General features: G+C 43.1%; 1 protein-coding gene across 16 annotated transcripts in view; it reads left to right on the forward strand.

The window, feature by feature from the left end:
• Positions 1-7,591, forward strand: part of PSPC1 (paraspeckle component 1) — a 69,959-nt gene that overhangs the window by 54,008 nt on the left and 8,360 nt on the right. For 9 of the 16 annotated variants that reach the window (XR_003990077.1, XR_004389879.1, XR_003990062.1 and 6 more), the window contains one exon: positions 1,837-1,938. The gene's annotated coding sequence lies outside the window, so the exon portion shown is untranslated. Of the gene's footprint in view, positions 1-1,836; positions 1,939-3,206; positions 3,309-7,591 lie in introns of all 16 variants that reach the window. The other 7 variants (XR_003990067.1, XR_003990063.1, XR_003990061.1 and 4 more) reach the window with 1 other exon arrangement.

Here is a 7,591-nt window from a genome sequence, read left to right on the forward strand (position 1 = left end):
CTACAGACATTATTGCAATTCACCTGCTAAATTACTTCAATACTAGCACTTGCAAAATTACAGCTCTAGTTATAAAGGGTTAGAGGACTGTGCTCTTCGTATCTCCTTTAGGAATAAAGTGTCCATCTTGTTGAATGTCTGTGTTATGGATAGGGAACTTTTGAAATTGGATCTGTTGCAAGCTGCACAATGGAGGGAGGGAGGATGGGGGATGAAAAGGAAGCAAATGGGGGAATTGATGAATTAACAGCATTTTTAATAGGACTCTGACATAAAATTGTGCCAACTTTGAAATCATACTTTGGGCTGGTAGCCTCAGCCTTTTTTCAGCTGTATGTGATAAGGTAAATGTTACCTTTATTGTAAATGTCTGTGGTTCTGTGTTGTAATTTGCCTGTGTGTCACTCCTGAGTTGCTTTTTGGGGCTGTTCCTGGAGTAAAGCTAGCCTGAAAGATGCAACCTGTGTGTGGCTTTCCAAAGTAATTCTTTCTGTAACAAATACTTTACAGGGTATGCTAAGCTTTCTGATCATCAAACAGGACCTCAAGATGTTGATAAATTGTTTTAAGAAGTCTTCTTAAAGAAGTGTATCTGAGAGCATACAGAATTCTTGATCCCCTTGCACTGCTGTAATCGGGCGCTTTCCAGGCAGTCTTCCTCTAGAGCCATTTCTTTAGGGCTCCTTGGCTCTGCAGCATGTTTCTATGTCTGATTTGTCAGCCTGAGAAATGGACTATGTTAAACCTCTCAAACATTGCAGTACTCCTGTGCTATTTTAAATCAGAGAGGTACTTGTGGAGAAGAGGTGATATAAATTGGGTGAGGGAGGAGGGAATGTGTGTGTATGGGGGAGAGCTGTTTTGAAACCTGAATGGCTGGGGCAGGGAGCTGTTTGATTTTAAGACACTTTGAATAATTATTTTTCATGTAGGCTCTGGAAGAAGACACACAGTTCAAGATGGGTACCCTTATTAACACTTAGAGTTATTATTTGGGCCTTTTTGAATATAATTACGGTAATGTGTGAATTAATAAATGTAATAGGAATAAAATTATACTCTGTCTTGCTTTTTGTTCTTCCAACTGCACTTACTAGAAATGCAAGCAGATCTATTCAAGAACTTTTAAAATTACAAAATCTTAAAACTTTTGCATCAATTTCTAATGCTTTCAGTATTAAACTGTAGTGAGACTTGTATGCAGCTCTGTTCTGAGATGTAATTATAAAGTAGGACAACATTTTACTCCAGTTGTATTATTTTCATATATAGGTTTGCCCCTTTTAGATTGTCTGTACCACAGCAGCCTGCAGAACAGGGCATGGAAGCACAAATAATGTTACAGTGAGAGCAGTTAGTTGTCAAGATTCATTGATAACTGTGTTGTGTGCAAGGATCCTAATTATTGTAGTGGTGATAATATGAGAAGGATTAAAGGTCACTGTGGCCACATGCATTGCCAGGCCTAGAAGAAGACAGTGTTGTGTTTGATATATGTTTTAAAAACCCTCCAAAGCTAAATAACTTGGGGCTCTTTGGAGCAGAACTGCACTTAATCTGCTCCAAGCAGAAGTATGAAAATCTAGGAACTGGTGAATGTTCTTGGAACAGCGGTTTTTTAACTGCTAAGGTAGTAAAATTAAAATCTTTTGAGAAATCTGTTGTAGTAACAACTAAGTGCTAAGAATGGGTAGAGAATAAATGGATTTTTTTTCTGGTAATGTGAAGTTTTATTTCTCTGTATTATGGGTATTTGAAAAGAGAAGATTATATATTTACATATTTTTATATATAGTTTGAAGTGTCACAGTTATTTACTGTCTTTTCATTTTTTAGGTTACTGTTAAAATCTTAAAATGCAGATGAAGACTGGCTTGTGCAGAATCCTTCTGCTGTCTTACACATACGAAAGGGAATCTAAACCAAGTTTTGTACAAGGTATGTATTAAAGTATTTGGCGTTATTCAGCAGTTACTGAAATTAGGAGCTCTCTTTTTATGTTCACATTTGTCATTTGATGAACAGTAATTCTGCTTCTACACTTCAAGTAATACTTGCTTTCAGATAATGTAATTCCTTACATAATTCCTGTCATATGTTAACATGTTTTTAAAGGACTTGAAGTATATGTACACAGCCTCTATCAGACAGCTCAAAATCTGGCTAGCCATCATGTTTCTTACATCTAAAACCCATAGTGCCACATTAATATGATGCTGTGGCTGAGCTATTGGATATTATTGATATATAAAGAAAAAGACGCCTACCCTGGGTGCTAAAAGCATCTCTGTGAGACTGACAGATGTGGAGGTTTTAAAGAGTAACTTGGTTCAGTAGTTCTTATAGTTCTGAAATTCCAAAATGCCAGTTGCTTTTCTAAAGTAAAAATAATTTTAAATGCTGGGATTTGTCTGAGATGTGCAAGTTCTACTGATAAAGCTAGAGGCATCTGGGTTAGTTCTTCTCTGTGTGTTTGGCCTAATAAATGTACTCAGAGCTGACTCTATAGTTGTGTTAACAGTAAATAGAGAATTAGATATATAAAGAAAAAGACACATTGAGGTATTAATGACCTGTGAAAAATGTCCCTAGCCATGGCAGAGAATCTTCAAAGGTCACTTCCAACCCAAACCATTCTGTGATTCTATAGATAGTAGTCTATATGATTTATTGCTAATGAGAGGGGTCCTTTTACTGATTTTCAAGTCAGCTGGTAAATGAAGTGTGGGAAACAAGCAGTAAAACTTCAGAGAGTTGCATGGGAAGTATAAACATGATGGGGTCCTTTGTCATTCTGTAAAAAAGCATGGGAAGAAGTCTTTCTGCACTAACGCATCTCTCAGACTGTACTGTGAGTTATACTGAAAAATTGCCCATGTGGTGTTTGATTCCCAAGACTGAAATAATTCTAAAATTCCTACCCAAGACAGGCAGAATCCTATTACAGTCTCCACATTTTTACTCTTCCTGCTATGCCTTTTGTGGCATCTTTCACTTAGGTAGCACTGCTTTATAAAGGATTTTTCCAAAGAAAAAATTTTCTCTTTGCATGGTTCAGATGCAGAGTTGGAGCCCTGCTCCCCTCCCTAGTCTTCAGGCCACCTCAGTAATGCACTGTGTGACAGGCAGTCTGGTAGTTACCCTTGCTGCTGGAAATGACTTCTCCCCTGAGCCATGCTGTGCTAACTCCCATCTCACCTCTACAGCTGAAATTGGGGACGCCTTTCACAGAATCCCAGAATGACTGAGATTGGAAGAGTGCTGTGAAGATTGTCTAACCCAAAACTCTGCTCGAAGCAGGATGTCAGGTAGAGCAGGTTGCCCTGAACTATGTCCATTTGGGTTTGGTTTCCAAGGAATGGAGACTCCACCACCTCTCTGGGCTACCTGTACCAGTGCTTGGTCACTGCCATGGTTTAACCTCAGCCAGCAACTCAGCACCACGCAGTCGCTTGCTCACTCACCCCTGGTGGGATGGGGGAGAGAATCAGAAGAGTAAAAGTGAGAAAACTCGTAGATTGAGATAAAGACAGTTTAACAGGTAAAGCAAAAGCCACGCACACAAGCAAAACAAAACAAGGAATTCATTGACCACTTCCCATTGGCAGGCAGGTGTTCAGACATCTCCAGGAAAGCAGGGCTCTGTCATGTGTAAGCGTTACTTGGGAAGACAAACGCCATCATTCCAAAGGTCCCTTCGTTGTTCTTCCCCCAGCTTTTATTGCTGAGCATGACGCCATATGGTCTGGAATATCCCTTTGGTCAGTTGGAATCAGCTGTCCCAGCTGCATCCCCTCCCAGCTCCTTGTGCACGCCCAGCCTGCTGCTGGTGGGGTGGTGTGAGGAGTAGAAGAGGCCTTGACCCTGTGTAAGCACTGCTCAGCAGTAACTAAAAGATCCCTGTATTGTGTTGCTCATGATCATTGTTTAGTGGCGGACTCGGCAGTGTAAGCTTTACAGTTGAAGTGAATCTTAAAGGTCTTTTTCAACATAAACCAATTCTATTATTCTATGTGTTATCAACACTGTTTTAATCCCACATCCAAAACACAGCCCCATAGTAGCTACTGTGAAGAAATTTAACTCTTATCACAGCCACAACCAGCACAGTCACCCTCACAGTACAAGTTCCTTGATGTTCACAGGGAGCCTCCTGTGTTCCAGTTTGTGCCTGTTGCCTCTGGTCCTGTCTCTGGGCACTGCTGGGAAGACTCTGTTGTCTTTATACCCTCTCATTAGAAGTTTATAAATATTTGTAAGATTTTTGCCCCTCCTTCTCTAGGCTGAACAGTCCCAGCTCTTTCAGCCTTTTTAGAACATGAAAGATGTTCCAGTCCCTCAGTTGTCTTCCGTTCACTGAACTCAATCCACTATGTCCATGTCTCTTGTACTGGCGAGCCCAGCACGCGGCACAACACTCCAGCTGTCTCACCAGTGCTGAGTAGAGGGGAAGGATCATCTCTCTCCATATGCTGGCAACTTGCTTTGTAATGCAGTGAGGGATGCCATGGGCCTTCTTTGTGGCCAGGTCACAGTCTTTGCTCATGGTGGTTTCTGGACTTGGTGTTCACCAGGACTCCCACCCAGGTCCTTACCTGCCAAATTGCTTTCCAGCCAGTTGGCCCCAGCCTGTCCTGGTGCCTTGGGATGTTCCTCCCCGGGTGCAGGATTTGGCATTTCCTTCTGCTGAACTTCACGAGGTTCTGTTGTCCCATTTCTCCAGCCTGTCAAGGTCCCATGGATGCTGACATGGCTCTCTAGTACATCAGCCACTCCTCCTAGTCTGGTGTCATGGGCAAAGTTGCTGAGGGTACACCCTGTCCCATGATCGAGGTCCTAAATGAAGATGTTGACAAGGACTGGCCTCTGTACTGATTCCTGTGGTACTCTGCTACTTACTGGCCTCCAACTGCACTTCATGCCTTTGATCACAATGTTCTGGGCCTGGCTGTTCAGGCAGTTTTCAGTCCTATCTCATTGTCCGCTTACTGGGCCTGAACTTTATCTGCTTGTCAATGAAGATGCTATGTCAGTGTCAAAAACCATCCTGAACTCAAGGTAGACGATATGCACTGCTCTCCTCATGTTGCAGATTATCCTAAGTTTTATTGAATATTTCTGTATTTTGTGTTTGTTTGTAGAACAATTAGCTATGGGAACATATTGATTTAAGAAGTTAGCCTTTATGTTAGCATGGGTTGCTGTGCTGCTTGAAATCCCACACCGTGTTGATTGAAGTCCCTGTTCTCTGTAACATGTTAGCCTTAGTCCTTACTCTCTAGAGCATAACCAGACCATCTAGGGTCTGTTGTATATAGGATGAGTTATTTGACAACCTGGCAAGGTAGATCTCTAGCCAGCCAACTTGGCAACAAAATAAGATTAAGGTGTCCTTTAGATGAACTATCCTCATTATACTCTAATATTAAACCCACACCCACAGATCAGGAAGACCCTTGCCCAGGTGAAGACCCTTCCTCTGCACAAGCATAACAACAGAAGAGAATGACAGAGCAGATATTATGCGCAAATCACTAATCGGTCATTGTAACTGGGAGTGCACTACCTTGTAATTTTTGTGTATAAATGTAATGACGAAATCGGCATGGGGTGTGCTTGATTAGTGGAAATTCCACCTAGCACCCAGTGCTGCAGTAGGAAGTGCTGGCTTCTTAATGCTATTCTCCTGACTTTTGGTGACACTCATAGCCAGTGAACTGGTCACCTCGTCACAGATACTGTCAGGTTAGGACCCCTTTCCTTTGTAAATCCATGCTGACTGCTCCCAGTTACCTTCTTTTCTTGGTCTGGAAATAGTTTCCAGTAGTCGGTCCATCACCTTCCCAGGGCCTGCAGTTCCCTGGGTCCCCCACTGGGTAGCAGTGAGATCTGTTTTCCCCTTGTCTCAGTTGCCGTGTCCCTTCGGCAGTGCCAGCAGTCGGCTCCCTCAGCACCGCTGCTGGGCTCCTCCCGTGGCCTGGCGTGTGACCTGTGACCAGTTCAAGTGTTCCCTAACCCGGACCCTCTTATCTGTTTGATACTGGGAGGGCTGAGGAGGTGGGAAAACTGATACATGCTTTGTTCTGTGGTTGTGTCTTGCCCTTAACTAAGGAGATCCCTGTTATTTTCTATTTGTAGTGAAATCACAATTAATATAAAAATAATGACATAATAATATACATAAAAATTATCCCACAATAATGTGTGATATACACCAGGGTACAGAAATAAGCCACGAGGATTTACAGAATCTAGGAATGACAAGGTCTGTCATTTCACGTTAACACAGTTAAAACTCTTTATCAGAAAAGTAGTAGTAACAGAAAAAACACTTATTAGTATTTTCTGACTCAGAAGAGGTTGTTCTGTGCCATTGATGTTTTGTCTCAGCCATGAAGCTGTTGGGAATCGAGCCTTTGCATCTCAGACCGCCACAGCGCAGGAGCCGTGTGGGAGCCCCGGTGCTTGGCAGGTTTCCCAGGCGCCTCAGAATTTTTCTGTCCTCAACTTAGTTTCCTTCCTGTGAAGGAAGAGCGGATGGCCAAGGCTCCCCGGAGATACAAGTGTTCCTTTGACTGGCTAAATAATGGCTCCTTGTCTCTGTGGAGTGATAAAAGCCTTTCTTTCTCCTTCCTTTGTGTGTGTGCGCTTCAGACTGCGGTGTGAACCTGGCTGACGGAGCCTGACGGCCTCATTACATTGCACATTAAAAATTGAGGGAAGATTAGGTTAAAAATGTGAGTGGATTGCATTGATTTTTGGGCAAACTGTGAACAAGCTGCAGAACATGGGGAGAGTGAGGCAAATCAGGCATGTAAACTAAGTCACACCTGCTCAGTCTGATCTTCCTTAGCTTGTTGCTGGGCAGGATTTGTGGGGATGAGAGCTGGCCTTGGTGTGCTGCTGTGTTCCCTCTCCAGCTCTGAAATAGATCTGCATCCAGTTCTGTTCTAAATCCACTGGGCTCCAACCTTCATGGTGAGGTCAAGCTGCTGCACAGTGCTGGAGAGTTCCGGGTAACCTCTTGGAAGGGCTTCGGGAAAGCGTTAGCATTTCCTAGCTCTTTACCCAGGGATATTTGCTACTGCATTGCTCTGCAGTTTGCGTTTTGAGTCGTGTGGTTTGCTGTCCTCTAAAGTATGTGTTCAAGGAAGTTCTCACTTCAGTGTCTCCTGTAACTCTGCAGCCCAAAGTGCAGCCGTTCCCTGAAAGCTGTTCTCTGCTTCAGTGAGAACGGCTGGTGGTGATACACTCTCAGAACTGAAGCTGGCTTTCTGCTGTGCCACAGTGGTGCAAAATGCTGCCCTTCAGGTAGGGATCACAGGGACCATCAGGGGTGAGAGTATCATCATGTTCTCACTCAATAGAGCACCTAACAGTAGTTGCGATGAAATCAGTTTCCTTTGTGCTCATTTGTAAGTTTCTTTGTAGTATTTTTGTGCTTTACATGTGGTTCTCCCCCACCCCGTTGCTCTCTTTGCTCTTGCGCACTGGAATAGTGCTGTTATCATTAAATCTGTAGCACCTAGCTGAACAGTGGAGGGGGACAAATTGAGAGCTGTCACTCAAGCTGTGTTCTTTTTGCTTGTAG

This window comes from Strigops habroptila, chromosome 2 (assembly GCF_004027225.2).
Source record: "Strigops habroptila isolate Jane chromosome 2, bStrHab1.2.pri, whole genome shotgun sequence".
NCBI lineage: Eukaryota > Metazoa > Chordata > Aves > Psittaciformes > Psittacidae > Strigops > Strigops habroptila.